Source organism: Ixodes scapularis, unplaced genomic scaffold, assembly GCF_016920785.2.
Source record: "Ixodes scapularis isolate PalLabHiFi unplaced genomic scaffold, ASM1692078v2 PGA_scaffold5__190_contigs__length_132052651, whole genome shotgun sequence".
NCBI classification, from domain to species: Eukaryota; Metazoa; Arthropoda; class Arachnida; order Ixodida; family Ixodidae; genus Ixodes; species Ixodes scapularis.
Genome location: NW_024609880.1, coordinates 98,638,447 through 98,666,255, shown reverse-complemented (window position 1 = coordinate 98,666,255; position 27,809 = coordinate 98,638,447). Strand labels below are relative to the sequence as shown.

General features: G+C 46.3%; 1 protein-coding gene across 1 annotated transcript in view; it reads left to right on the top strand.

Annotated features, from left to right (window-relative positions):
* Positions 1–1,044: 1,044 nt before the first annotated feature.
* Positions 1,045–27,809, top strand: part of LOC8043409 (myosin-VIIa) — a 129,596-nt gene continuing 102,831 nt past the window's right edge. The window contains exon 1 of the mRNA XM_029967799.3: positions 1,045–1,480. The gene's annotated coding sequence lies outside the window, so the exon portion shown is untranslated. The remainder of the gene's footprint in view (positions 1,481–27,809) is intronic.

Below are 27,809 nucleotides of genomic sequence, written 5' to 3'. Positions count from 1 at the left end.
TTTTGTCTAGCGCCTGAATTTTGTTTGAGAAGAAAACAACAATGACACTTCTTTCACAGTAATATGCAAAACAAAAACGAGAACGGCTCGGTTATTAATAAGTTGTGTGCAGCAGAGGCACGGGTGCGAGTGCGTAGCTCCGCAGAATGTTCTTTTTGCACGTCTGCTCGTGCAAAAAGGGCGCTTTTGCGCTCGGGCCTGTGCCTTTTCTGCAGACAGCCTATGTTACAGAGTGTATAGCACGCCTTCGAGAGCACTCGCGTGCGGCGAGAAATCCATAATATACAGGGTACGACCGCAGGAAACCTCGCAGGGGTGCAGGAAGCTGCAAGTGCACGGTGCACCAGAATGTGAAACTAGAGGTGGTGATAGAATTTCACAGTTTGAGAATATGACGTTACTTGGGTCAAAATATAGAAACGAAAAACGTAACTGCCTTACCGGCTGATGATAAGGGCCATCGGAGCACGACCAACTATTTGTTGTGATGGGGGCATTCGATTGGACGCGGGTTGGTAAAGATTTGAAAAACACGAAAGAATAAAACATGCAGGAACGAAGACAGACAGCGCAGTTCTTTGTTGACATGAAATGTAAGATCAAGCACATTATTCTGTCGGATCAAATGGTTTTGTTGAATTAGGTTTAGCTCGCAAGTCAGCCGTTCTTCGGCGGGCTTTCAGCTTTCTGCGATGGTTGTTTTAATCGTGAACGCAGGCTCAAACAATGTACACAGCGGCGCCAATTAGATCTGAAACGAAGAAAGAGCTCGGACGCGTGGAACGAACACACATAGAGATCAAATCACAGGAAAACTCAAACCACTCACTTTTCGTCCGACGACGGTTCGTCAGGCACGATGTTTCCGATGTTTCTCCGGTTTCTCCGGGCGTTGAGGAGACCGCGTCTGTTTCCGTGCTCCTATTGGTCGTGACGTCACCAAATTTCATCCAATAAAGTGCGCGCCGAAGTTCTCTCTAGTCGCCGGTGTTCTGAGCACGTTACGTAGATGGCAGCACCGAGCAAATCCGCACGCTCCCTTTTACACCTCGAATTTTGCACGTAAACGCCATAATATCCCGCAAACACGCGTCCAAACGAACTTTAAAAGCGATTTCAGGACGTTTGCGAGTGAACGCTGCCACTTTGACGCACAATTTTATAACTTTTCTGACCCGGCGGCCGTCAGTCATTATCTGGCTTGCTGACGTTACATACCTTGGCGCAGCAGCAGCAGCGCTCGCCGCTGCCGACCCTCTCGCCGACGGAGAGCTTACCTGTTGGATTTCCACGGTGTGTGTCGGTTGGGTGTTCGTGCACCGAGATTTTTTTCCCTGATGGGTGTGTCGGTTGTCCAGACCTCGACGGCGGCATGACTTCATGTGTTCCACAGGCCTGACCCCAGCCGCTCGTGGTCTGAGCACGTTTGATGGGATTACCCTGCGTTCGGATACCAGAACTCCGGATAGCAGCGCGATCGGTAAGTTCATAGACAATGGCCCCGAAAAAAAAAAGGTCTCCCCTGGAATGTTGCCGGTACTAGGCTTAATTGACGGAGTCTTTTTCGTGGAGTTGTCATCCTCTCGGAGGCCGAGTGTGCTGTCTTGGCGTCTTTGAAAGTTGCTTTCTCTCAAGGTGCCGTGGAATGCAGTGCGCTTCGCTTGCGTGGACGGATCAATAGATCCAGCGTGCGGAAAACTTCGGGCACGAAAAATGTTTGCGCGACGCCGGGGAGACTGCTAATATGCTGCTAATGCGTGAAGAATTTAAATGTCTTCCTTTTTTTTGTTTCGTGATGTGTCCGTAAAGGGGGAGGAGGAATATATGAAATGTCGTGTGTACCTTAACTTTGGAGACTTGTCACGTGTTTTCATACTACTCAGACCTGACTTGTGGTATGACAGAAACTTCAAAGCGGCTTGTGTCAACTTTGAATTTGAGGTTGGGTCGAATGTAATATTTGTGGAGGTAATATTTGTGTCAAAAATAAAAGTCGAAATCGCTGTATAGATGTTCAAATAGAGCGAATTCTAAACGTCCCTACAACGCTTGCTGTGGACGGTGAATTTGGCCAGTGCAGTACCCACTGCTAGCCTGGGATCTTGCATGTCTCTCTCTCAGCAGTGATTCGAATTTGAAGTTGTGTCAAGTGAGGTAATATTTGTGTCAAAAACATAAGTAAAATTCGTTTATGGGTGTTGACTTTTAAACATCAGTACCTCGTCTAATACATTAGACGGGCAATTTGTTCCATGCAGTGCTTACTGATAACCTGGGATCTTTGACGTGTATCACGCAGCTGTTCGAAGTTATGTCGAGGGGGGTAATATTTGGTGTAAGAACTAAAAGGCAAATTCTTTGTGTAGAAATGTTCAGACAGTGACTTCTAAACGTCACTGTCTGGACAACGTCTAAAATGTTGTCGGACAATTTGGCCTGTGCAGTGTCTTTGACGTGTATCACGCAGTAGCGCGGTGCACGTCAGGCATCTTTTTTTTTTTTTTTTCTCCTTGTTTGCGATTTTTTTTTTTTTTTGCAAGATATAGAAAAGGAAAACGAAAAATGGTACTGCTACGCCATCCGTATCGTTATCGAAAATGTTTTTGAGCCGCATATCTGATGTTCGCACACAACAAATAGCGAAACATGGTTACGATGCACTTACCACCGGCATTAGCCCGCGCTGACGCAAATATTCCGCCGGGCGTGATCCAGACGGTCGTTTGTTCTCGAATCTTGCGACGACGAGGTATGCGGCGGAGGCAAGGCCAACCGCGCTAAATATTTATTTATACGAGCGAGCGCGCCCATGTTATCCAGTTGGATGCTGGCGCGAAACAAATACCTGCACGCGCACTGGGTATTGTCCGGAAAGTTAATCGCTTTTGCTTGTTTCTGGGCCGGGGTGATGTTGTCATGCCGTTTGGGTTCCCACGCAAGTTCCGTCGCGATAATTACAGTTAGAGTATCCACACTTCCCGATTTTCTTGTGAGCGCCGCCAGGTTGTTGCTTAGTTCAGTGCGGGCGCGATTGGCTATCGACTCGAAAATGTGACTTCCTGAGCCTTAGGTTCGGTGTCAGGAAGCTCAGGCGATGTCGTTTTGCTCTGTCGCGGTCTGTTTTGACATTTCTAAAGAACAGAAAAAAGAAAAAAAGTTTCCTGCGATTTCAGGTAAAGCTTCAGATATCGGGCACCCATGGTTTTGAGCACAACGATGCATGTGCAAAGGTGTCGGCGTGGTATCGGATATCGTTATCGGAGTCATCAAAACCATCTACTAGAACTCTCTAAAGCGAAGAAGCTTCGAAGCAACAACCGCATCGGATGGATGGATGAATGGGTTTTACTGGCGACGATGGAAGGACGGAAAAGAAAAGGATTACAATGACATAAAACATAAAAAATAGCGCAACAAAAAGACAAGGACAAGAAGTATACAGGACAGGCGCTAACTTTCAACTAGTTTTATTCAGGAAAATCGATCACATATATACACACGACAGGCAAAGCAGCACCACGTAAAAGTTGATTAATTTTTCACCCGATCACTCAAAAACTGAAATTCATTACAATGAAGAACAATAGAAGTGTCGCTGACACATGCCGTCCCACTTTTTTTTTTTTTTTTGATAAAGAAAGCTTCCACTAGCTCTCGAGCGACCGTCTCTCGGCTTCTTCCTAGTATCCGTATCTGCTGAAGTCGCGGAACACAGCCACACGTGTTGCAATGTATTGGCAAATGCGTTGCAACGACCAAACAAAGAGGCGATTAGAAGATTGGTGGAAATTATCTTGGGAAAACTGAATGATGAACAACTAGCTAGCACAGCTGGGGACAAGCGGGTCAGAGGAAAATTGGGACTCCCTCCCGCGTGGCTCCGGCCCAAAGTCTCAACCCTGTCTCCTGCAGTGGGTCCGGTGCTGGGGTAACCAGGGGTTTCCCCAGGAATTGAAATCAGGGGGGGTGTCTAAATTTTTTTTTTTTTTTGGGTGGGGGGGGGGGGGGGGTTAAAGGGGAGGGGGCATTGCGAATATAGGAGTCGTTGTGAATTAACGAAGCGGAAACGGAAAAACGAAAGGGGGTCCTAACCCCCCCTAGGGGGGGTCTAGGGAAATCCCTGGGGGTAACGCCGACAAGGTTTGACCAGAGGAAAATTGGCGACTCCCTCGCCGGGGGGTTGGTGTTTTTGGTTTTTTTTTTTTGCCCGATCCCCCGAAGGTCATCCTGGTGATATCCCACATTGCCTGGTGATAGTTAGGGGGAGAAAATTGATCTTAGAAGGGCGGGAGGAATCGTATAGAGTTTTTGTTTTTTTAGACTTGGGGCTAGGTGGCGCATCACTCCATCCGATGACCGAGGTGTCTGTCGTTGCTCCGAAGCTTCTTCACTGGCCCTATATATCCTCCGTTTGACATTAGAGAGTTTGAGTAGATGGTTCTGATGACTCCGATAACAATGTCCGATACCCCGCCGACGCCTTTGCACATGCATCGTATCGGGTATCGTTATCGGAAATATCGGAACGATCTGCTCAGACTCATTGGAGAGCTTTAAGGAACGGTTTTTGCACTTCCGATACGATACGATGGGCCGTCCGGTACGAACTAGGGGTGTCGCGAACTTTTGTCGAACCGGATTTTTAGGTCGAACTTTCGGGGTTTGACTGGGTCGAATCGGTCGACGAACCTTCGAAACTTTTCACCAGATTCGACCGGTTCGACTTTGCGGACAGTGTGGCCAGACCTTGATAGACGCATGTCTAGATTTGGAGAATTTATTTTTATGCAAATGGTTATTTTATTTTATGAAGAGTTGGAATTAAAAGAAACTACTTCTAATCACTAAAGACGTTAATAACTTAATTTTTTTTGTACTGTATTAACTGAAATAACCAACCAGCGGTGTCCTTAATTCATCTATTAGCCATTACCATCCAACCCAAAGCCAACTGGCCAGCCTGTCGCGCATGCGCACAGGAGTCGAACCTCAATACAAGGTTCGTCGAAATTTTCACGAAAAGTTCGAAAAAGTCGAACCAGGTCGAACTCGAACCTCGGCCGGTTCGCGACACCCCTAGTACGAACTTCGCACATGGGAGTCTTCTGTGGTAGCGCATGCGCAGTTCGTACCGGAGGCCCCATCGTACCGTATCGGAAGCGCAAAAATTTGTGTCGCCAAAAACGGCCCGTGGTTTTTTCCGGCAATTTCATCGACCGTTTCCGCGGTGACCGGACAAAAGCTCACCCGTTTTTTCAGACCCGGACAAAAGCTCACCTATTTTTTCTTTTTTTTTGACTACCAGGGCGAAACACGGGCTGGGATAAAGTGCGGACGCAATGGACATTGCACCATTTTTAGGAGAACTGGTTCTCCGTCCCTTGCAAAAGTGTCGACAAATAAGCCATAAGAGGCGGAGAAGCAACGATTTGGGAAAAAAATTTAGGTCACCGAAATTGAGTGGAGCTGATAATATCAAGCTTGATTGACTCACGCTATGCCGGAGTACCCTTGTTCCACGCCGAAGAAACTTCGTGAATCCAAGTTTTTGTGCTTATGTCACGCTAAACGCGCATATAAAAGTTAGGCAGAATGCCTCTTCATTACTAATGCGTGGGTTTTTTGGGGGTTTAAGTTAATATTTGAAGTGAATGGCTAAGAAGATTATATTGTTTCCTTTAACCTCTTTAGAAAGCTGTGCGGGATTTTGAATAGGCTGGTGTTGCTTCCACCACAGCTTGGGTTCGAATCTCTAATCAACATACCATGTCAGATTTAATTTATCATAGCATTTTAGTGTCGGACGCATCTACCTAAGTTGTCCGCACTTTAAGACCAATATGCAATTTTCTGCTGGTGAGCTTTTGTCCGGGTCTGTGAAAAAATGGGTGAGCTTTTGTCCGGTGAGCTTTTGTCCGGTGAGCTTCCGTCCGGTGAGCTTTTGTCCGGTGAGCTTTTGTCCTGGATTCGTTTCCGCAACGGGCGGTTTTCTTCTGCAAACAGGCGATACGTTTGAATAGGCTCGTAGAGGGTTCTAAACACTCGAAACTTTTATTGGAATATGATTTTTGTTGCATCCTCACCGCCACTCATCGCCTTCTTTTCTTTTTTCTTGCTTTGCCGGCGGCTACACCGCCTCATATCTTCTGAAGGTCACGGACATGGATACTGTTTTTCTTCTTTTTCTCCAAAAAGAACGAAAAAACCGGCACCCATCTTTCCTGCCCTGACGCTTTATTTTAAAGCGCTTCCTCGTTTTTGCCCTTGCCACGGGTCTTTTCGAGCGATTAGAAGATATGTTCGTGATCGTGCACTTCGCCTCCTCCTTTATATATATGTATTTATTTTTTTGTTATCCGGGTATTTTCTTTTATTGCCCGTCGAGCCGGCATAGCAGCCTGCTGCGCACTGTTCGTGATGCCGCGGCGCCCCTTCTTTAGTCCTCGATCGTGGAGCGCCATCCCCTCGAGCGAACCGAGCAGGAAGAAACTGCGTGAAACAATGACGAAATCAGGGCAGTCAGCGGGCAGGTTACGCGGCGTAGCCTCTCCTTCCTTTTTTTCTTTTCTTCTTCTTCTGCCCGTATACTTATTTTCATTCACATCCTCATCTCTTTCTCTCTGTGTCTGTAAGGAAGTGGTCCCACAAAAACTGCTCGAGTCTCGCCACCAGGACAGTTTCTTAACTCGGAACGCTTTAGTAAAAAAAAAAAAAAACCGCTTTGTTTGTAGATCAGCGCGTGTTGTTTACAAACAAGTCCGCGTTTGCCCGCACCAGGGGTGGGCCACGCAGCTTGTGCAGAAACGAGATTCGTGTCTTCTACGCATGCGCCGACAGCAGCGCCGGCGCAGCGTCCTGACAAAAATACCGCAGCTCGGGATATGGTGGCTGGGAGCACGTGGAGCGAGGGCTCGACTCGCCCAAGTTGAGAAACAATGCATTCTGCACGTAAAAGCGGTGGCCGCATTCATAATATGAGGCCAAGAAACAGCTGTGTGTCACTGCGTTTGTTTGATAAGCACGCAGTGATATATGGGAAGAGCGGATAAGGTTATCATTCTGCCACTTTCACGGTATGGTTGTATAAAGCTTTGCATATATTAAGCCGATTTCTGTGCTTGTGATATCAGCGTGCTGCCGTGACTGTCGGTGACCTTTCATTTATCGTTCAAGAATAGATTTGAAGAGCAGGGTTTTGGGTTTCTTTCTTTTTTTTCTTCAGTAAAAAATTTGTTGAAGTTTTTTTTTTTTTTTTTTTTTTCTCTCTTTTTGTGTTTAGCAAACAGGCCACTCGACCATTCCGTTTCGTTTGTAATACGGGTATGTTTGTAATAAAAGTAAGAGTGCGGCGACTGCATGCCATTGGTAACTACCATGAAAGCGGCACTTATGTAGTAAATATTTCCTTCTAGTAATAATAATAATATTTTTAATTTGTTTTGATTTGGATTCCCTTCTGTGTATTCCAAACAACATTCCGGATTTTATATATGAAATGCCTGGTGGGGTTTAGGTTTAAGTATTAGTAGTATTATCATAATTAAGCCTACGCTTCGACTGGAACTGCTACTTTTTCATGACACTTATTTTGGTATTATCACAGACTTGGCTTAGTCGTTCACGCCCTTGAAGGCTTCGACGAATCTGCGTCGTGCCGTGGATATGCTCGTCCTTCACAAATAAATTATTACTATTACTATTATTATATTATTATTATTATTGGTGAAAGATTATCCAGAGTAATCTCTCGGTTGTTCACCTCGCTGAAATTATCCAATTTGCATAGGTAAACAAATTTGCCATTACACGTTTCTGGTTTCAACACAAGCCTGACACCAACGTCAAACCACTAACTTTTTATTTTATTTTATTATTTCCGAAGCTGGGGCACAGAAGTACAGACTCGCTGGTGAAATACAAATTACCTGTTCTACTTTCTTGTGCACGCGCGCTCGAGATTCTCGACGCGGAATGAAATTAAAAACGAAAGCCATGCCTTGAAGATGAACCCGTACGGAGCTCGATAATTTTCGTTCAGGTTTGACACAACTGGAACGCCTGGTTGAACGAACGAGATCGTCTTCTAGCGAAAGTGGGTGACGCCATATTCTTTTCCTTTATTTTTTTTCTCTCTCAAAAACCGAAGCTTCAGCACCCAGCTAGACTATTTCGTTTTATTGCGGTGCCTTCAGGCGAGTCATCGAACTTTAAAAGTCGCTCACCTCCGACGAGCGGAGCTTTCAAGCTTTCATGTCCTCAGAATAAACGAAGCCGTCTGCTAACGAAAGTGGGTGACGCCATATTTTGTTTCTTCTGAAAACCGAATTGCTACTGCTCCCGGCTAAACTCGCCTCTTCCTTTCGCTCTCTCTCTCTCTCTTTCTCTTGATATATTTTTGCGCAGTGCCCTCAAAGTCATCGAACTATCAAAAAAAAAAAAAAAATCATCCTAATCCGATGGACGGAACATTCGTGTCCCCAAAATTAACGAAGCCGCCTGCTCACGCAAACGGGCGACGCCATGTTTTCCTCTTCGGCAAATCGAAACCGTCGCCTCAGTAGCTGGTGCGTGTCTTCTTCACGCGGTCCTCTAGATGCACGAAGCTTTCAAAGTGGCAAAATATTAATAAGAGAATTAACGTTCTCAACGCTGACGTAAAAGCTGTCCCATCGCCCAAATTATCCCGTTATTATAATTATTTATTTATTTTCGATTCGCTCTCACGTTTGACCGTCTTGGCTGTGCATACGGTTTGCCCTGCGGCCGCAGCAAATGAGTTCGCAAAAATGTATGGAGCGCCGTGTCGCTCTTTTTTTTTTTACCGCGGCCCGATGCCTTATCTCTGGTTCATCGCTTCTTTGGCGCATGCGCGTAGCCTCTCGCCGTCGGCCGCGTGGGGTTGTTATGTGGCCACTTACCTCTTTCTTCTGCCGTCTAATAGTTTTGGTGCTGCGATCTGAGCGCCGCCTAGCCTTATAATTAGGCGCTATCGGAGGCTCGCTTTGTATGTACGAGAGCCAAGAAGGACTCGATCAAACGCGTCTTCGTGAATGTGCGTCCTCGCTCTCTTCTCTGATAAATAAATTAATAAGTAGGCGCCTACAACATAGTTTTTGAGAGAACATAGTACGCGTCTCTGAAGTCACGAGGTATACAGTAAAATATAGGGGGAAAATAAGAGGTAAATGTAGAAACCCAGTTTACGGGAACTGGACCGCTCGAAGGCATGTGAAAAAACCCGAATGAATGGATGGATATACGGCAGAATGCTTGCTGCTTGAGCGTCATCTGTTGCCTCGAAAAGGCCATCACGTACCAAAATGCCGGTTCAAAGCCTGAATGGAAAAGGTCGGATCAAGTCTGGATATGAAGTTGGGTGGGGAAGGAACGTAATGTTTTAATCAGAAAGAAAACAAACCTGCTAATGTCAGGTTTTTGTTTTGTTTTGGTTTGTTTTTTGTCCGAACAAACTGGACGGTCGTTACTCGCTCAGTTTTGAAATCAATGTCTATCCGGAAATTTGAGTACGAATTTTAATGTTTGTTCCGGGGATATGTACGTAAGCTCGTACGAAAGAGAAATGCCAGATCAAAACCAAACTGAAAATGTTGTCAGATCAAGTCTTGATATGAAAGATTTGGCGTTTGTTTGTTTCCTCCCCTTATTTTTTTTTTTATCATTGTCGCTCCGGCATATTGACATTGGTCTGACGTTGATAAGCTTGTGAACTTCGAGCTGTACTGCGGGACATTGCTCGTGTTGCTAAAGGAACCTTCGTTTGTTTTTATGTCAGCCTACAGCGTTGGTTATTGGTTTGTTCCATTATAACTAGACCTTCACGTTTAGTTTACCGCCATTCTTAGAAGGTTTCATCACAGAAATCCATGCATTGATTCGAAGGACATTGGTGTGCGCAGGTGAAGGCAACGCCAGTTGAAGAGAGAAAGGGCGAAGAAAGGAAGACGGGACGGGAGAGGAGGGCGAAGGGGAAAGGGAAAGCACTAGGAACGTTAGAGAAGAGACGACAAAGCCTGATCCGCGGATTCTCTCCAATGGAAGTTGCCAGGCCTCGTTAGTATATGTGAGGCAATGCATCGTTTGTAGCGTAGGGATGGAATGAAAGACTACCCCTTTTTTTTACTTTTTTTTTTTTTTTTAATAAGGTCGTTCTTTGACCTTATGGGTCACAAGCTCATAACGTAGCCAGACGTAGTATGAATCGGTCTTCAGAATGCGCGAAGAGTAACTGATGGTTTATTCGGCCCAATAAATCGACGCCGCGAAGTAATGAGTCACCCTACGATTTCCGTAGCAATCACACAACACTGGCTAAATTTCTCGCCTACTGCGTAAACCTCAAAGGCAGACCGACCTTAGGCTGTCTAAGCACGAACTTCTAATTCGCTTTGAGTGCGGCTTATACGCCAGATCTTGCGATAATCTGTGCTGACCGACCGTCTGTCGTCGACAATGGACGCTTAGCGAGTTGCGGCCGTCACCGGGTCGCTTGTACAAACGTTTCTATGTCACTTGCCAACGACCAGATGGAACGATTCCGTCGGGAGAATGGAAGAATGCCCTAGCGATGCCTTTGCGAAGACCCTCGTGGATCGTACAGAGCGTCATCTGCAGGTCGCATCTACACTGTCGTGCTAAAGCTCGAAATAATGTTTGGCGGTTGCCGACGACCAAACAAGCCGCAACGCTCACGGGAAACGTGACGTCACGCGTGGAATGAAAGGGATTAAAAGACAAATAGGCTGCAAATTAAAGGTCGCCGCATGTCTCAGATGATTTCACTCTATAAAGTAATTCATTTAATTTTTTTTTTTTTTAGAAATTATAGGCGCGTATCGTCCCGGGAATTCCAGTGATGTGATTGCTGCGCCAATTGCGCCAAACTGCGCCAAGGGGCTAACCTTGCTACATCCTGCTACATTTCGCCGAAATATGGCTAATCTGCGCCAAGCCTGCGCCAAAAGACCAATTTTGGTCGCCTTTCAAAAACGAAACTAAGCTGAGAACCGTAATTGAGCATGCGTGAGCCAGGTGGCACAAGACGCCTCCCGACACAAAGTACCCTGCATCAATCGTCTATTCGGTCTTGCATGGTTTTTTCCGCCGTTCGCGTTTCGCGCTCTCGTCGTCTCGGGTCTTTTTTTTTTTTTTAATTTTTTAGCGATAGACGCGGGCATGTGCGAACGCTCCGACGTTAGTTAGTGTGCCAGGTTCCAGACATGCCGTCATGCTGTGAAACAAAACCACGTTTTTGCGCGGCGAGAGTTACTTCGTGAGCTGAAGCGCTCGCGCGACCGCAGTCGCCGTGGTCGCGCGACGTCGTGTGTTGCCTTCCCCACGTTGCTGCAGATATGGCGCTTTCTAAGCTGAAACGCATCGACATTCCTGCTCTTGTTTAAATCATACGCTGCTATAAAAATCCCTCTTTAACTCAACGACTGCTTGGCGAAGTTTTGATTACCTAGGTTTCTCTCGGTGGACTTTCTTTCGAGAGGGACCCCGGTACGTGGAAAATCTGCCGCGAAAGAAAGTTGATGACGAGAAGTGAGCAAAAGCAAAGAAGGCAATGGTCTGCACGCTGAACCCGCACACCGCGCATGTTTGTCTCGAGTTCAGTCGTTGCACGAAGCGCTCCAAGAACTTTTTTGACCCTGATTCGCAATGTCTTCCATCGATACGCTCAGTTTCTTTTTTTCTGTGTGTTTAGCCTGTACCTCGCCTGCCGGCCTGGCAAGCACGAGTCGCTGGACTGTTTATTGTCGTATGCTGGACAGTTACATTTTGCATACTATTTTGGGAACCAGTTGGCGACGGAGCGGAGTGGCATGGTTTCGGTCGAACTGCCGTTGTCTCCCCTCACGCAACGAAGCACGTGTAACTGCAAACCTGCCGAAGTTGCCCTCACGTGCATGTGAACATGATTGCACGAGAGGCACCAGCCGGGACGCTTGCAATCCATTGTTTTACGTTTGCTTACTTTTTATAAAAATCTGCCACGTCGGGAACCAGTAAAACAATAAAAAGTTTTTTTTTTTTTTTTTTTAAATTGCTCGGCAACGCCTACAGCACTGTATACTTGTGGGACGTCTCAGCAGCAAAAACACAAGCAGCGAATTCCGCCCCAACACGTCACACTCATCACAACACAACACAAAGTGTCCTTCGTTTGTCCAGCACTTAAAACAACTATTTATTTTTCTAACAATATCTCCTCCAAAAGTCACTTTTTCTGCCCCGAAACACTGTTTTGGCTGCTCCAAAAGCCACATTATCTGCTCCAAAACACTGTTTTGGCTGCTCCAAAAGGTGCTCCAAAATGGCTTAGGTCGATCACATCACTGGAATTCCGAAAACGTTTAAAAATAGAGTAATCCAGCCATCCTTTTTTTTTTTTCGACCGTTTTTGCGGCAGAACTATTACCTTATATTAATCGTAAATGTTTACGAGAGCTTTGTCAATTTAGCAGATTTTCTACTACGCATCTGGCGGTAGCAATACACTCTTCGTCGCACTGAATGTCGTAGTGCGTTTTGCGTAGCAGTTAACTTGCAGCCACCGTTCGTCAATTATGATGGTATATTATGTAAAAGTATGGTGCCTGGATCGCATCTCCGACTGGTGTGTTTAGCGTCCTATCCCGCCCATACATCAAAAGTGGTCCCCAAATGGCAACAAATGACGTCACCGAAGCCGGAGTGTCATGCTGTTGACTGTCGCGATCCTGGGGGTTGGCCGTAGAAATGCTGGCGAAAAGCACGAGCGAACGCGAGTCGTCACGTCGTCACGGCGTTCCAGGCGTCCCAACTTCCGGCTGCTGTAGCTTCCGTGGACTGTCACAGTAGAGAGCGACCTGCAGCACAACAGGCGTCTGCTATTTGTACCACAGCTGCTGAGACGCCGCCAGGGTCGCGACCGGCGACAGCATGACACTTTTATGACGTCATCAGGCGGAAATCGAGGGACCACTTTTTTGGGCGCGGTAAACACACCAGTCGGAGACGCGTTCCAGGCACCATAGTAGAAGTATGCACATTCGGTTGTGGTGGTGCAGTAGCGGAGGCTCGGTTCCGTGCACGGTGGTTGCGTGTTATACTAGTCCCATGACTTTCGTTGACAAAAGCCGGGGTCACACTGGCCATACATCATACGAAAGACGCACTGCAAACATGAGTCACTGCAATATCCGTGGTTCGAATGCCGCGTGCCATGTTTCCTCTTTGAACTCATTGCCATGCTGCATTCGAAGCACGGATCTCGCGGTGACTTGCGTTCGAATTTCTATGCAGACTGTCTTTTGCACGATGTGATGTGACCTTAGGGCGTGACAATGTATTAAAGGAGCGATGCAACAATTTTTGTACTTTGCGCAAATACCGCTTAAAACGGATCACTAACGTTAATGACCTATGAAACACGCGTTCGTTTTTCACCCCACGCCAATAGAAGTTCCAGAAAAAAATTAAAGAAAAACGAGCAGCGTTCACCCCCTCAACTCGCAGCCAGAACAAGCGGCCACGTGATCTGGAGCCGATTATATGCCGCCAGTGTTGATCATAGCCACGCGCTGGGGTTGGCAAAGCGCAGGACACGCGCTGAGTTCCAGACATTGTTATGGCTCGGCTGTTGTCGTCGTTGCAGCGATTGGACACGGGTCACTACCCGAATGCTTCTCGGGCTAGCAATTGTCACGAGCCCAAGTCGAGTGCCCACGCAATGCTCGGGTCCAATCTATGAACCGCATTCAAATATCGTCACTTGGGTGTACTGCGATCCCCGAGTTACGTCATCAAATTTTGCAAAGGAGAGACTGAATGAAAACGATCGCTTTTGTCCTTGAAATTACACCGCAACAAAGGAGTTTCTTGGCCAATGGCGTTGCGTGTGAGTATCCTTGAGTCCCAGGTGTGCCAGTAAGCTCGTGTAGAGAGAAAAACATTCCAATTGAATATCGTTGCACAGCTCCTTTAACTGCACCTTTTTTTTTTCCTCTTTTTATGGACTAACAAATTTACTATGGTACAGTGTGTTGAATTCTCCACCCGCACTATGGACGAAATGAGGCGCGATATGATTATTTTTCGTTTCTGGCGTAGTGATTAATGTAAATGTTACCGCATGTTGCAGAAGATTGCTTTTAAAAGGTTCGTTAATAATTTAAATAAATCGAGTCAGTGTTTTTGCCGCTTTTTATCTCCACAGAAAAGAAAACAAGAAAACACGTTTTCTCTCTTTTTTTTTTTCTTCCGATCTCTGTTTTAGTTTCAGTTTAGACGCAGCCGATGCTAGGAGCGCGAGCATGTGGCCCTGAACAGTATTTGCACTGCATAGCGCGCGTGCTACAAGCTCGCGCTTGTAGCATCGGCTGTACTTAAAATGAGGATAGCTGTAAGCAAACGTGCCTGTTTTTTTTTTTTTTTTATGAACAATGCATTGGAGTTGAGACTGGGAAGACGGGACAGCAGACGGTCGTCAGAGGTCATCCTGCGGAGCAGCATGTGGCGAGTGTGCGCGGCCCATATTTGCACAATAATATACCCGATGCGGCTTCTTTCTTTTTTCTTCTTTTTTCTTTTCGTTGCTTTGTCCGAGGGGCGGCGAGCTTCAAAGGTGCCAGGGTCATTTTGTTCGCGTTGTCGGGATACGACGCTCACGTCGATGACGAAAAGCAGGAGGAAATGGACTTTGGTTGGGGGGGCATCGGAGCTGAGCATGAATAAAGAAGCGGAAAATGGCAAAGAAGGAACAGAACCAAATCATCAGCGAAGAAGTTCCATTATTTTAAATGCCATAGCAGTTCTAGGGTTTCCCAACCATGAGATCATCTGCGCCCGACCGTCGCGGCTCTCCCCCGTCACATGACGGGACGTCACGCGACACTGCGTCACGGGCGTCACGGTATGTGACGTCAGGTCACTCACGTAACAACGTCCCACTATGACCTCATGTGATGCGTGTCACGTGACATCAGGTCATTCACGCCGCAAGGTCACACTGTGACCTCATGTGACGCGTTACACTGCGACGTCATGGGACACTGTGTCACACGACGTGGCATTACGTGTCTACTTTGGCAGGAGTCAGAGAATATGTGGATTTTATTTACTGAAGCTTTCAATGTGTTCCGATTCCGCCAATATAGGTCTTATAATAAGTTTCCGAAGCAAGCTTGCCTTTCTTTCTTATTTTTTTAATGTGTTATTTGCTTCCGGAATAGTACTTCTGGCCAGACATTAGGCATAATTTCAAAACCCGGTTGGGCTTTTTTTCCCCCTCTTTTCTCTTTTTTTTTTAATTGTCATCTCGAGTGTGCACTGAGGCACTATTCCGTTTTCACGCTCCAATGCCACATTTATCCCGTTTTCACGCTCCTATTTGCCACATTTATCGTCGGCGATCGCTTCTCTCGGTCATCGAGCGTTTTTACAGAGTTGTGCGAACTCGTTTCGTCCTGACCTCTTTCTTTCCAGCGTTCCAATTAATGTCTATTATACGGCATCGTATTTCAATTAAGACGTACACAGCAATCAAGTTGTAATCAATTACGTGCAACGTTTTTTTTTTTCATCTTTTTTATGCTAAGATTACACAACTATGCAACTTTCGATAGAAACACACACACACACACACACACACACACACGCACGCGCACGCACGCACACACACACACACACACACACACACACACACACACACACACACACACACACACACACACACACACACACACACACACACACACACACACACACAAACAAACAAACAAACAAACAAACAAAAAAAAAAAAAACTTAGTTTAGAGCCAGCGTCTAATTACTGTTATGGCGAGATTCGAGCACTTTTTGAGCGGTGCGAGTAATTTTAATTTCGGTTTACTTCGTGTTACGTCTGGAAGGCTGCTCCTCAGGGGCCTTCGATGAGAAAGAACATTTCTGGTTAACTGCACGATTGCAAGTCCACTGCGCTAAAAGAAATCAATGGAGAATAAGAAGACAAGGCAGTCGATGCGATTGCCTTGTCTCCTTATTTATGTATTTGTTTATTTATTTATTTTGCATACAACGCTGCGAGGATCTCTCAGAAGTTTCTCTCCTTCACCTGCAACGTTTACGCTAGCACACGCTTTGCTGTTAAATCGACACTGACTGAACTCTTTCGCGGAGGTGGCTCACTTTCTAAAGTCCTTCAAGGTCAACGAGATGGCTAAGAAATAAAAAAAATAAAAAAAGAGGACGCCACACCGCTAAAATGAGCAGCAGCACCGGACGCTTAGGGCAGCAGCAATGAAGGATGACTCTTGGGCCAAATGTCCGTTCTTCGTGTAGCAAGACAAGGAAAAAAAAAAGTGTTTTGTTCTTGGTATTTTTCCTCGGACATCCGCCCCTTCGTAATATGCAATACGCGTCTGCGATGATGACGTACGCCTGCTTCCAATTACGCGCGAGTTCAGCGCTTACGTGAAGGCGCCTAAGATATACGAAACGGCGGACACTGTCCCGCGCCTGCAGAACAATCATGTTCGTTCGTGCTATACTCCGTTCACCCCTAAGCCGACAGTGCGGTGGAAGGTATACGTTCTAGTTGGACCAATCATGTACGTCTACCCACCGCCACGTGATTCCCGCCAGTACCAACACCGTCTGGATGTCTCGGCTGTAGAAGAGAAATTTAGCCAGTGCGGTACAACCGCTAGCCTCGGGGTCTTGAATCAACGTGCACCACGCAGTAGTGATACACGACCGCACGCCGGTACGATGCCCATCCAGTTCGAAACGGGCAGGGATGGGGATTGAGCCCAGGGGTTCTGTAGGGCGAGCTTTCGCTCCACGCGTTCCGAACTGCGGTGCGCCAACACACTCGGCCATCGATCCTGGGTGATGAAAAGGGAGGCGCTTGATTAGTCCGGCAGGCGCGTATAGCTCCACTGCGCTGTCAGCTTGGATCCGAACGGCGTTGTACACAGGCTTGCAGCAAGGCAACGGACCGTTGCGAAATGAAGCCGGAGCAGCAAGCGACCGGCGCCTCTTTCCAGAAAGCGAGCGAACAAAGCAAACAGGCAGAACGCTGGCTGAATGGCGCCACGTCGCCCGACATTTCATGCATGGACTGCTTCCGCTGGCCGCTGGCCGCTGCTGCGACTTGGGAGCGATGCCGGACGCCCCCTCTGACTTCCGGGATCCTTACTACGTGCTACTTTGCGGAGAGACAGGTACCGCTTGATTCGGTGGCGTCAACACTTCCCTTTGTTTTCCTCGTTAATGTTTACGGTTATGATATGTTTATATCGCCGCCTTCTGTCTCTCTTCTATCGTATACCGGGACGGTCGTTCGTCGGCGAGTCCAGTCTTCCGTGAACCACTGCCTAACTCGTTTCGTAACTTTGTGTTCGGGAATACGTCGGATTCGTTATTGTATGTGGGGGTCATCTAAGTGTTGTAGATGCGTTGTCGCTCAAACTACCGCCGCCATGACTAACCTTCCAGCTTTGAAGTCTACCCACTATCCTTTCAATCAAAACCAATCGGAGCTCGTCGTCGTTCTGACGTCACTGCAACTCCTGCGCATGATAAAGCAGACGACTTGCTCTCCGTATACACTTGTATGCTTTGAACACGTCTGCAGACAGTTTTTGTGTGATGAATGTATGGCAGGACCGTCGTATGCGAGGAAGCAACGTGCCTCAGGCATTCTTTCGTATGGTGTATTGGCAGCGTGGCCGCAGCTTTAGACTCAGCAAGGTGCCAGGCAACTGTAATAGGTCACGACTGATCCATCACCTCTTGCATAACCGTATGCAAAATAAAGAAAAAAAGTGGCGATCATTTGCGGTTGGGGTGTATTTGCCTGCGACGCGTCCATACGCATTCAATCCCGCATTAACATTAGATACAACGAAGATGCAGGCACTGTGTTGTAAAGAAAGCGTTTAGTTGGCATGGGGCCTGCGGTCTGAGAATGATTTGAATCCTTCAAAGAGTGGGACGTCAGCTTGGCCGCGAGAATGTAGGCCGCGGACAAAGGTTGCGTAATCTCCTGACAGCCCATCTCAGATAACTGTCGTAAACATTTTCTCTGTCTTTCTCTCACACACATTCTTTCTTTATCTCTCTCCCTCTCGCAGATTAAAGGGACCGAGCGAAAGCTACACAATCTGCGCGCTCTTTCATTCAAACCCCAGACACACGCGGTGCTGGCTCAGTCCTTCTACTTCGTTGTCCGTTGCCGACCGAATGACTTTTTTTTTTTTTTTTTTAGGCCAGAATGAGGATAAATTGGGGTCGATCAGTTGTAGGAGAACGTGATAGTATACTCGTCGCCTATAACAAAGCAAAATCAATAGACATATACATTCGAGACATCATATCGGAAAGAGTCCGTTAACAAAGTGAATGTGCTACTGCAAGGTAAACAGGACGTGCTTTATCTTCGAGGTCACAGTTTTGTTTAGAATAATATTCGATGAGCGATGGCGATTTGTTATCTCGGAAGTGGAGACGATTATTGCGTAGGTAACAGGGTACAGTGCAAACAACCAGCGGAACCAAAAGTCCAGACACCAGAAAGCTAGCAGTGTCTTCGAAATTTTTCTGTGAGGGTGCTGCTAGAAAGCTAATTATGCTACGTTAGAGTATTTCGACACCAATCGATATACTCTAACTCTCAGACAAAAAAGATATAATCAATTGCAAAATAACGATTACACTTAGTGAGTTACTCAGACAAAAAAAAAATAGTCAATTGCAAAAATAACAATTACACTTTGTTAAAAAGTGTTGAATTTGAGTAGACTTGAGAAGAAAAAATAAATCGGCCCTTACTCGAAAAAGAAGCCGTCACTTTTCCTGGTTACTACAGATTTTCAAAACGACAGATTTTTCTGCCGGTTTCAAGACGGTTCTTTTGTACTGCCCCTTATATTTTATTCGATTCGAATCACCGAGTCATAAACTTCTTATTTTGGTAAACCGTCCTCCTGCCGGAGATATGCGTCGAAGATTCCTCGTAGGAAGCTCGTAGAAAGAAAGGGCGCCATTAGAAAGGGGAGCGGAAAATAGGGACGGTTACGAGTAATGTTAGCAGTTACAAAGGTAAATCAGCCTCGCGATTAGTTCCTGTAAAAGTAACAATTTTTTTTACAGAATTATTCTAAAAAAAAGTAACCGATTACGAGTAATTTACAGCTGGCAACAATGACTTTAAAGCTGCCGTCTTTCTAGACCTAGGCTAGGCGGCGCAAGAAGCCGTTGTGGAACACGGCTCTGTTGTGGAAAGGTTGTCGCTCTCCTCCACTTCAGCCTTCCTATAGACCTTTTCCACAAGGGCGCCGCCATCTTGAATTGACGTCACTTCCAGTATGGGCGAAAACGTAACTTTGCCGTTGCCACGCCAATAGAAGGCATTTAGGATATAAGCCTAACCGTCACACATTCTCGTTTTGGCTCGCCTCTATTTTTTTACTAGTTACAGGTTGAAACGTTTTACTTTTTTTTCGTCGCCCATACTGGAAGTGACGACAATTCAAGATGGCGGCGCCCTTGTGGAAAAGGTCTATAGACCTTTTCCGCTTACTCTCGCCCCCGACCGCCAAGGAGGCATATCCGGTATGGGCGACGAAAAAAATATTAAAACGTTTCAACCTGCAAGTAGTAAAAAAATAGAGGGGAGAGAAAACGAGAATGGGTGACGGTTACGTCTATGTCCTAAATGCCTTCTATTGGCGTGGCAACGGCAAAGCAATGTTTTCGCTCATATTGGAAGTGACGACAATTCAAGATGGCGGCGCCCTTGCGAAAAAGGTCTATAGTTTCCGCCCTTTTCCCCCTCGTACTGTGTTTCTCATCGTGTACTCTCGTCCCCAGCCCCTTGGAAGGCATATCCGGTGTGGGCGACGAAAAAAAAAATAATACAACATTTCAACCTGCAACTAGTAAAAGAATAGAGGGGAGGCAAAACAAGAATGGATGACAGTTACGCTTATATCGTAAATGTATGGCGACGGCAAAACAATGTTTGCGCCCATGCTGGAAGTGGCGATATTTCAAGATGGCGGCTCCCTTGTGAAAAAGTCGCCGCTATTTTGCCCACCTGCATTGTGCATTCGAAGTTCGCCGGCTTTTCTTGAAAGCTTTACTTTATTTGTGTGTTTAGGATGCTCACTCTTTTAGTTATCTTCCTTGGTGAGAACCAGGGAATACAGGGTTCGTAGCCTGCTCAGCCTTCGCGGGAAACGAACAAAAAGAGCGAACTTCAAACAGCCCGCTTCGCGGGCCGTTCGACGTTCTTCGAGGGTTATTTCCGTTGAGATAATCCCCGAAAAGCGTTCCCGGCTATGTTCCCGGTCTTCCGGAAAAAATAGCTGATAGAATCGGGTCAGGGGTATGAGGACGGACTAGACCTGGAATAGGCTAGGCTAGAGCGGCGGAAACATGTAGGCACCCTAGAATAGGCAGGTTCGTTCATTTGCATTGGTGCTGTGCAAAAAAAAAAAAAAAAAAGCAGCTCTCTTCGAAACGTGCCCTAAAACAAGCCGGATTCCGTCCAGTCGTCGTGAAGTGACTATCGTCGACACTGTAATGGGCCTTTGGATGGATGGATGGATGAATACGGCTAAGCCCTTTGGATCGGGCGGTAGCTTACGCCACTAATTCTATTCAATAAAAAAAAAAAAAAAAAAACGAAAAAAAAAAGAAAAAAAAAAACGGGAAAATTTAGCTGCCACCAGCGTCCGAAATTGCGCCACACTCAGGCTGCCATGGCCCACTGACGAGAAAATCCACAGCCCAGCGCAGTCGGACGACACTGACGTGCACTCCCAAAACCAGGGACGCGCGCTGTAAATCGCTTGGCTCGAGACTGCCGCTGGAAAGGTCTATAGACCTTTTTCACAAGGGCGCCGCCATCTTGAAATGTCGTCCCTTCCAGTATGAGCGAAAATGTTGTTTTGCGCCCTTCTAGTTATGTCCCCTCTATTTTTTTTTTTTTTTTTGGGGGGGGGGGAGGGGGGGGGGGGAGTAGTTTGGTTATTTTTCGTCGCCCATACCGGATATGCCTACCGGGTGACTGGGGACGAGAGTAAGCAAAACAAGTCTATAGTTTGTACATTTTATTTTCCTTCGCCAAAAAAAAAAAAGGTTGTTTTAATTACCCCGTTTGACCGTTAGCTCCCCTGGATGAATGAATGAATTAATAATGACGCTGCAGTTCGGGTGGTAGCGTGCGCCACCTTGAGAGCATGCAAAAGCTCGGCACCCTCACTGTTCCCATAATGCACCGGAGCGCTCACTGGTGGCGCTGGCTTTTCCAGAGAGGTCCATTCCGTCAACGTGTCCGCTGTGAACACCGTGTCTTTTGTATGATGTATATTAAGCAAGGAGGTGGCTGAAATATTGTTACTCTCAGACGTATTCGCTCTTTCTCGCCCGAGTTGAAACGTGGTGGCGCCAGTGTGCGAATAGCCCCCAACCACTTCCGGATCTGAACAAAACGGCAAGTTTCGCAGTATACTTGCGAGATTGCGAGATCAAATGTACGCGCTCTGGAAATGGCCACTTATAGCACTGTCAGACTTATAATTCACCTCTTATGGTAAATAATTATGAGTAAAAAAATTAGGAAATATACGTAAACCGGAAGCGTGCCGGGGCTACCCAACAGATGGCGACACCGAGTTGCCAAACAAAAAATAGCCGAATGCCTTATTTTAGCACCTCTAATGGTATAGACCTTTTCATTTCAGTAGTTGCCTGACCAGCGGGTAGAGGGCGCTGGCGCACTCGCCGCCATTAGGTTGCTTCAAATTGGTCAGTTTCGGTTTCAACGTGCACGCGATTGTGATGCTGTTTCATGCCACTTTCGATTAATTTTGCGATATAAATTTCTTCCTTGTAGCACACAGCGAATAAAACAATAGTATTGAGCCACTTGGCAAACCACGAAGTGGTTTCGAGCCTAAATTGCGATCTTTTTTTAGGAACACTATATATGCGCCTGATTCCGTCCATCGTTAACTTCGGCCAGGTTCGGCGATGAAACAACTTCGCTGATGCACAGGGAGGTGTACCATTGTCCACGGCCGTACTCGCGGACACAAATTTCGAGAAGAAAAAAAAATAATAAAGAGCAGGACAAGCTCCGTCTGCAGCCCTGCTTTGGCTGTGCGTGCACCGAGCGGTACGGAAGGTAGATAGCTCGCGCTCAAGTCAGATATTGAACAGATCATCTTATATTGCAACAGACTATATCGCATCAGTGCTTAGTGAAAAGCAGGTCGACAACATGATTAACAATCTGCTGAATCACCAAGAACAGATGAACTGACAAGTTTAATGTTTGATGTTTGGTTTCCGTACACCAACATCTTCTAACTTCGAGACTGGAAACGTTTATTTTATAATGACTAGAAAAGTTTCATGTAATCATATAGATATTATAAAAAAGTAATATTGTCCCTGCCTGTTTTATTTAAAGAAATTAAGCGCTCGAAAAATATTTTGATAGACTAGCGTAGGCTGACTAGAGAATTTCTTTAACTAAAGTTCTCATTAACAGCATTTCAAAATATTGGCCTTATGAAATAACCTATTTCTTATATGGACATTTGCTTACGACGTTCTCAAGGTATGAGAATGGTGAGATAAGTGAATGGCCAGACTTCCAATAAAGCCTGATATTCATCTTCCATAAAATTCGCCGAATGAATTGAAAAGCGCAAAAGAAATGATCACCGATACGTTTGGCTGAAGTCAAACGCCAGGCGCCACCCAATGGACCTGTGTAGAAAGCTGTTCACTGATTTCAAACAATGCGCTGTGCACATTTTGACGTCGTCAGCTACTGAAAGTAACTCCCTATTTGCCGTCGACAACCGGCTGCACTCAGGTGATTTTCATGCAGAAGGATTCTTTTCGGCGTCACAGTTTGTGAATCATAGGCACTATCAAGTTGTCTGTGACAGTTTCTTACGCGGGAAGTCCAAATATTAGTGTTGAAATAAATTAATTGAGACTACATGGTTATATTAAAACTGACTTAAGCAACTGAAAGACTATGGACATGGGAGCAAGCACGATATACTATTCCGTGGAATTCATAAATAAACCGATAAAGCGAATGCTTATATCACACGCGATTAAGAACGTAAAACAGATATAGGTGTGATATTCCGAACAAACAAGTTACCTAATGCTAAGGTACCATTATTTATAGCATAAAAAAATAATTCAAACTAAACGTTTGTTCCCGCGTCTTGTCCGCAAGTTCCCTAGTGTAATCAAAAGAAACTGTTTACGAGCTGTTGTATACTACAAAACACCATGCTTTCAAGAAAAACACGTGGCTAATTACGCTGAGTGTTTTTGTTTCTTCCCTTGACACCAATGCGCACTCATCCATATAATAACATTGGGCTTTTATTGCAAATGTTCCGCCCTTATTAGTAACAAAACCTCAGTTCTCGTAAGTTATTGGTATTTGAACCACCGAGGCTCTCTTCAAGTCATATATGTATTCAATGTGCGCAAGTGCTAACGCCGATTCCTGATCCTATAAAGCCTTTTCACACGTATCTCGCACGCCGACCGTAAAAAAATATTCAAAACGTGTTACAAAATTAACTACAGAAGTTGCGCGCACAATGATGTAATGCAATTGCATGGTAAGTAAAAGTATCGGACGACATTTTACGGAGTAAGGCAAGAGACGCGGTGAAACGCGACGAAAAACACGAATTCAACGCATCCGCCAAGGCGCGGACGGTAGAGCGGAGCAACAAGTTGAAGCAACCTAATGGCGGCCGCATCACGTGATACCAAGATGGCAGCGCCCATACGGCGGAGGGTGAAAAGGTCTATACACGAGCGGTCAGCTGCGATGCCTCCTCGTGGCGCGCTTGGCCCCAAAACACGGGGACCTCCGGAACGATTGTCTTTGGGTCGTTGGCCGTCGGGGCGTCAAGCCTTGTTACTGAGTGTCCTCCTCCAATGAAGCGCGCAGCCGAGACCGTGTCGTCTGCTGAACCGCGAAGCCTCCCCCGACGTGTGTGTTGTGTGCACTGGCCGTCGCCGTGGTCTCCTTTGTCTTCTCGTGCCTTGCCGAACTCGTGAGAGGATAGAAAGAAGGAGACACCTTTACACCCTGGAAGGGGTGGTGTCTTGACACCCGCTGGATGGTGAAGGTAACTTAAAGGCCGACGACCAGTTCGTGCTTTTTACTTTTCCTTCGCTTCCTCCCCTCCCTCCTTCTGCACTGTCCACCGTTGCCTGTTTCCTCCTCCTCCTTTATGGTGAGGAGGATGTTCTGCCTTGCAGAATCTCGAGTCTGGTCGTCGGTCTTTAAAGGGATACTACAACGAAATTTCGGCGCTCATTTTTTGGTCTATATGTGTTCAAAAGAGCAGTATCACATGGAACATACCAATATCTTGTTAAAAAAAAGTCTCGAAAAGGAATTTTAAAACGAATTGAACGATTAGCAAAGAGCACCTGGTGGATGTCGCTAACGCCTCGTTTGTAATGCTCGTCTAGGAACCTTGACAGCTAGTGACGGAGGTTGTCTCGTCTCCGGCCACGACTAAGCCACGACGAGAGAAGGGGGGATGGAGGAACTCCCCTCTTCCCGAGAATCCCTTTTGTGTGTCGCAGAAGTCGCTATTGTCCCCCTAGAAGATTATAGAGGATTAACCCGCCACTCAAAATTCGTACAAACGCAGCCGCTTCGGTGGCTGGAACGACTAGGCCGTCCTCTCGACGTCAGCCTCGCCGTAGCTTTGCTCGTCTTGAGACGACCTACGTCACGATTGAGTTGGATGTCACGTGCTCTAAGCTGGGCCTTCTCCGAGCGCATGCCAGAGTGGGCCGTTTACAACGAAAAATACAGCCACCAGGGTCAAACTACAAACGTGCGATTGTCATTTACGGATATTGTGGATCATATTCAACCTATTTTTGAACACGACGGGAATATTTCAAATTTCGTTGAAGTATCCCTTTAAGGACTATACCCATGGGGATAACAACGACGTAGCCGAAAGCTGCGTCAGCGTCTGACTGGGGCTGGAGCTCCCCCGTCGCCCGGGGAACCCGCGCGAACAACGCGGCGTGCACCGTGTATGTGTCCAGCACTAAGCAAAAAAACAGACGGTTGGGGGTATGTTTATACAGCCTGGAAGTTAGTCTGCCTTCAACGAGCGACTTGTATCTCAGCTGCTCAAAGCTAGCGGTGGCGGAACGCGATGATAATCTAATCATCCGCGTTTTGCCACTGCTAGCTTTCCGCCTGCTGCGCTAGTGGTAACTTTGGTCCGCCCCCGAGTTTCCCACGAGCTTCAAGTTGTTCTATTATTGACTGATAAGAGTAGTTTTCGATTATGCTGAGCATGTTTTTAATTGAAACGATAATATTATTTTTACTAAATAAAAAAAAATTAATTAAGGAAGTTTTTAATTATCCGACTTATCGCAAAGATTAGCTACCCACATAATGTCCCCCTGGCCGTATAACTTACCTGCACAAACCGTATTAGTGCATCTTTTACGAATGTTTTGTAATAAATCTGTTCGAAGTAGTACTGTTGCGCGAGGAGGAAAATTACGCGTGCGCACTATTGCGCACTACTGCGCTTCTGAGGCCGCTCAACGTCTTTCTGAAAATTACTGATTTAGTAGTTCTCGATGACGCTCAGCAAGTTTCTAATTGGAACCATATGCCTATTTTCACTAATTAAAAGTTAATTAACAAATTTGACCTGATTAGCCGACTGATCGTTACGATTAGCCCTCTATACTAGGTCCCTAGCTTGCCGTATAACTCACCTGCACAAACAGCCTAAGTGTAACTTTCACAACCTTTTTTTCTAAATTTAAAATTAAAAAAAAAAAAAAAAAAAAAAAACACCTCTATGTGCAAGCGCAATGTTTATTAAGAACAAGCGCGGTGCGCCAGTGCCACGGTTTTGGCGTGACGTGAGGAACATGGTTTGGCGCAGCGTGAACAAGTCGTCGCACCGTCCCGGTGGTCATTCCAGCCTGTTCTTGCTGAGAAATAAAAATACGGTAGGGCGCGCTCAGCAGGGCCACCGCAGTAGCCGCGCCTCTGGGCGCCGCCATCTTGCTTCTGGTGGGTGGATGGATGGATGGGTGCTAACGTGATAGCATGACGCTCCGGATTTTCTGACGTCGTTAGTTTCCCACTTTGGGACCGCTCTCGATGCACGGGTGCGTGGTTCCGATGACTCCGATAACGGTACCCGATAGTCCGCCAAACGCCTTTTCCGCGCGCGCACCGTATCGTTATTGGGAGCGGTTATCGGAGGTACAGGGAATGATCTAGTACTGTGCAACTCTCTTATGACACTCGTGTCCGCTTTTGCGCGCTTTGGGTCGAGTTACGCGGCCTGTCTTATCGAGCGTGCAGTTTAGAGGGGGTGGGGAGGCAGCTAGGGTGATCGGGGGACGTGACGTTGACCCGCGACGCCTTCCTGTTTCACGGGCGCCGGAGGGGCCTTGTCTTTTTTCCTGGAAATTCGTTCAGCTGGCGATCTCCGAGGCACTTGAACGCACTGGGCGCAGGCCCCCTTGCATGGCCCGCCAAGGTATTTCTGCGAAGCGGGACAGGTCTTGGTTCATTGCGCGCGGAACAGTGCATAGCGGCCGACCGTTTGCTCAGCGGGATATTTCCTCGCCACACTGCTAAGACTTCATTCAAAAGCCTTCTGGACTTAGGCTAGGTGGTGCTAGCTGTCGCCCGTTACAAAGGGTGTAGCCATTAACATCCATCCGTCTATGTGGACACTCTCTGAGGTCTTGTTTCTTTTCTTTTATAAACAATCTTGTCGCTTTAATAAAAAAAAAACAAAAAAAAAACATACCTTGTGTGCAACAAGCGCCCTGGTTTTTGTGTACTCTACAAATCCCCCCCCGCCCCCCCTCCCCCCCCCCCCCCCCGGTAAAAAAACTAATAAAAATACAAGTTTTTTTTTTTTTTTTTTCGCAAAATTAATTTACGCATTGCTGAACGCTCATTTTCCACCCAAATGTATGGCGCTAGAGGTTCGAACCGGATGCCAAAGTTTTAGCACTAACCGTTATCTTCTTCAAAATTTATAGTGATTTTTCTGGATCTTTAGATGGAAAAATGGGGCCCATCTTAGCCCGTTTTTGGTGGTCGGCCGCCATTTTCCCATTGAAAATTTTAGAACATCATTTATAAGTTTCGAATGCGATAACGGTGAGTGCTGACACTTTGGCACCTGGTTCGGACCTCTAGCTCTTCATTTGGGTGGAAAATCAGCGTTCGGCAATGCACTAATGTATTTTACTTTGCAATAAAAAAAATGATTTTTTTTTTTGTTACATTTTGTATATGTAGTGTGACTGCACCTTTATGGCCGCGCTAAGCTTTCTTTTTTTTTTTTAGGTAAATTTTTTTTAAATAATTATTGATTTGCCTCGAATTTCGTTGAACACACAACTAAACTAAAAACCGAAATTACAATTTAATTTTTTTTTTTTTTTTGCGAAGTCAGTGTGTATATATATATTTTTTTTTATGTGGTCTTCTGGGAGGCTTTGCTGGTAACGCTGAAAACGTGACGTCAATGTAATGGGTTTGGGGGATGGGGGCGGTAGCTTGTTGAGGGGGGGGGGGGGGGTGAGGCTGGGCGACAGGTTACAAAAAGTTTGTTTTTGTGAAATGAATGCTGGGAAAATTCGCGCCAACAGAAGATATACTGCATGCGTGTGCTATCTTCATCTGTAAGTTTTGACTTTGTGAAGTTGATTCCCTAACATTTAGACCC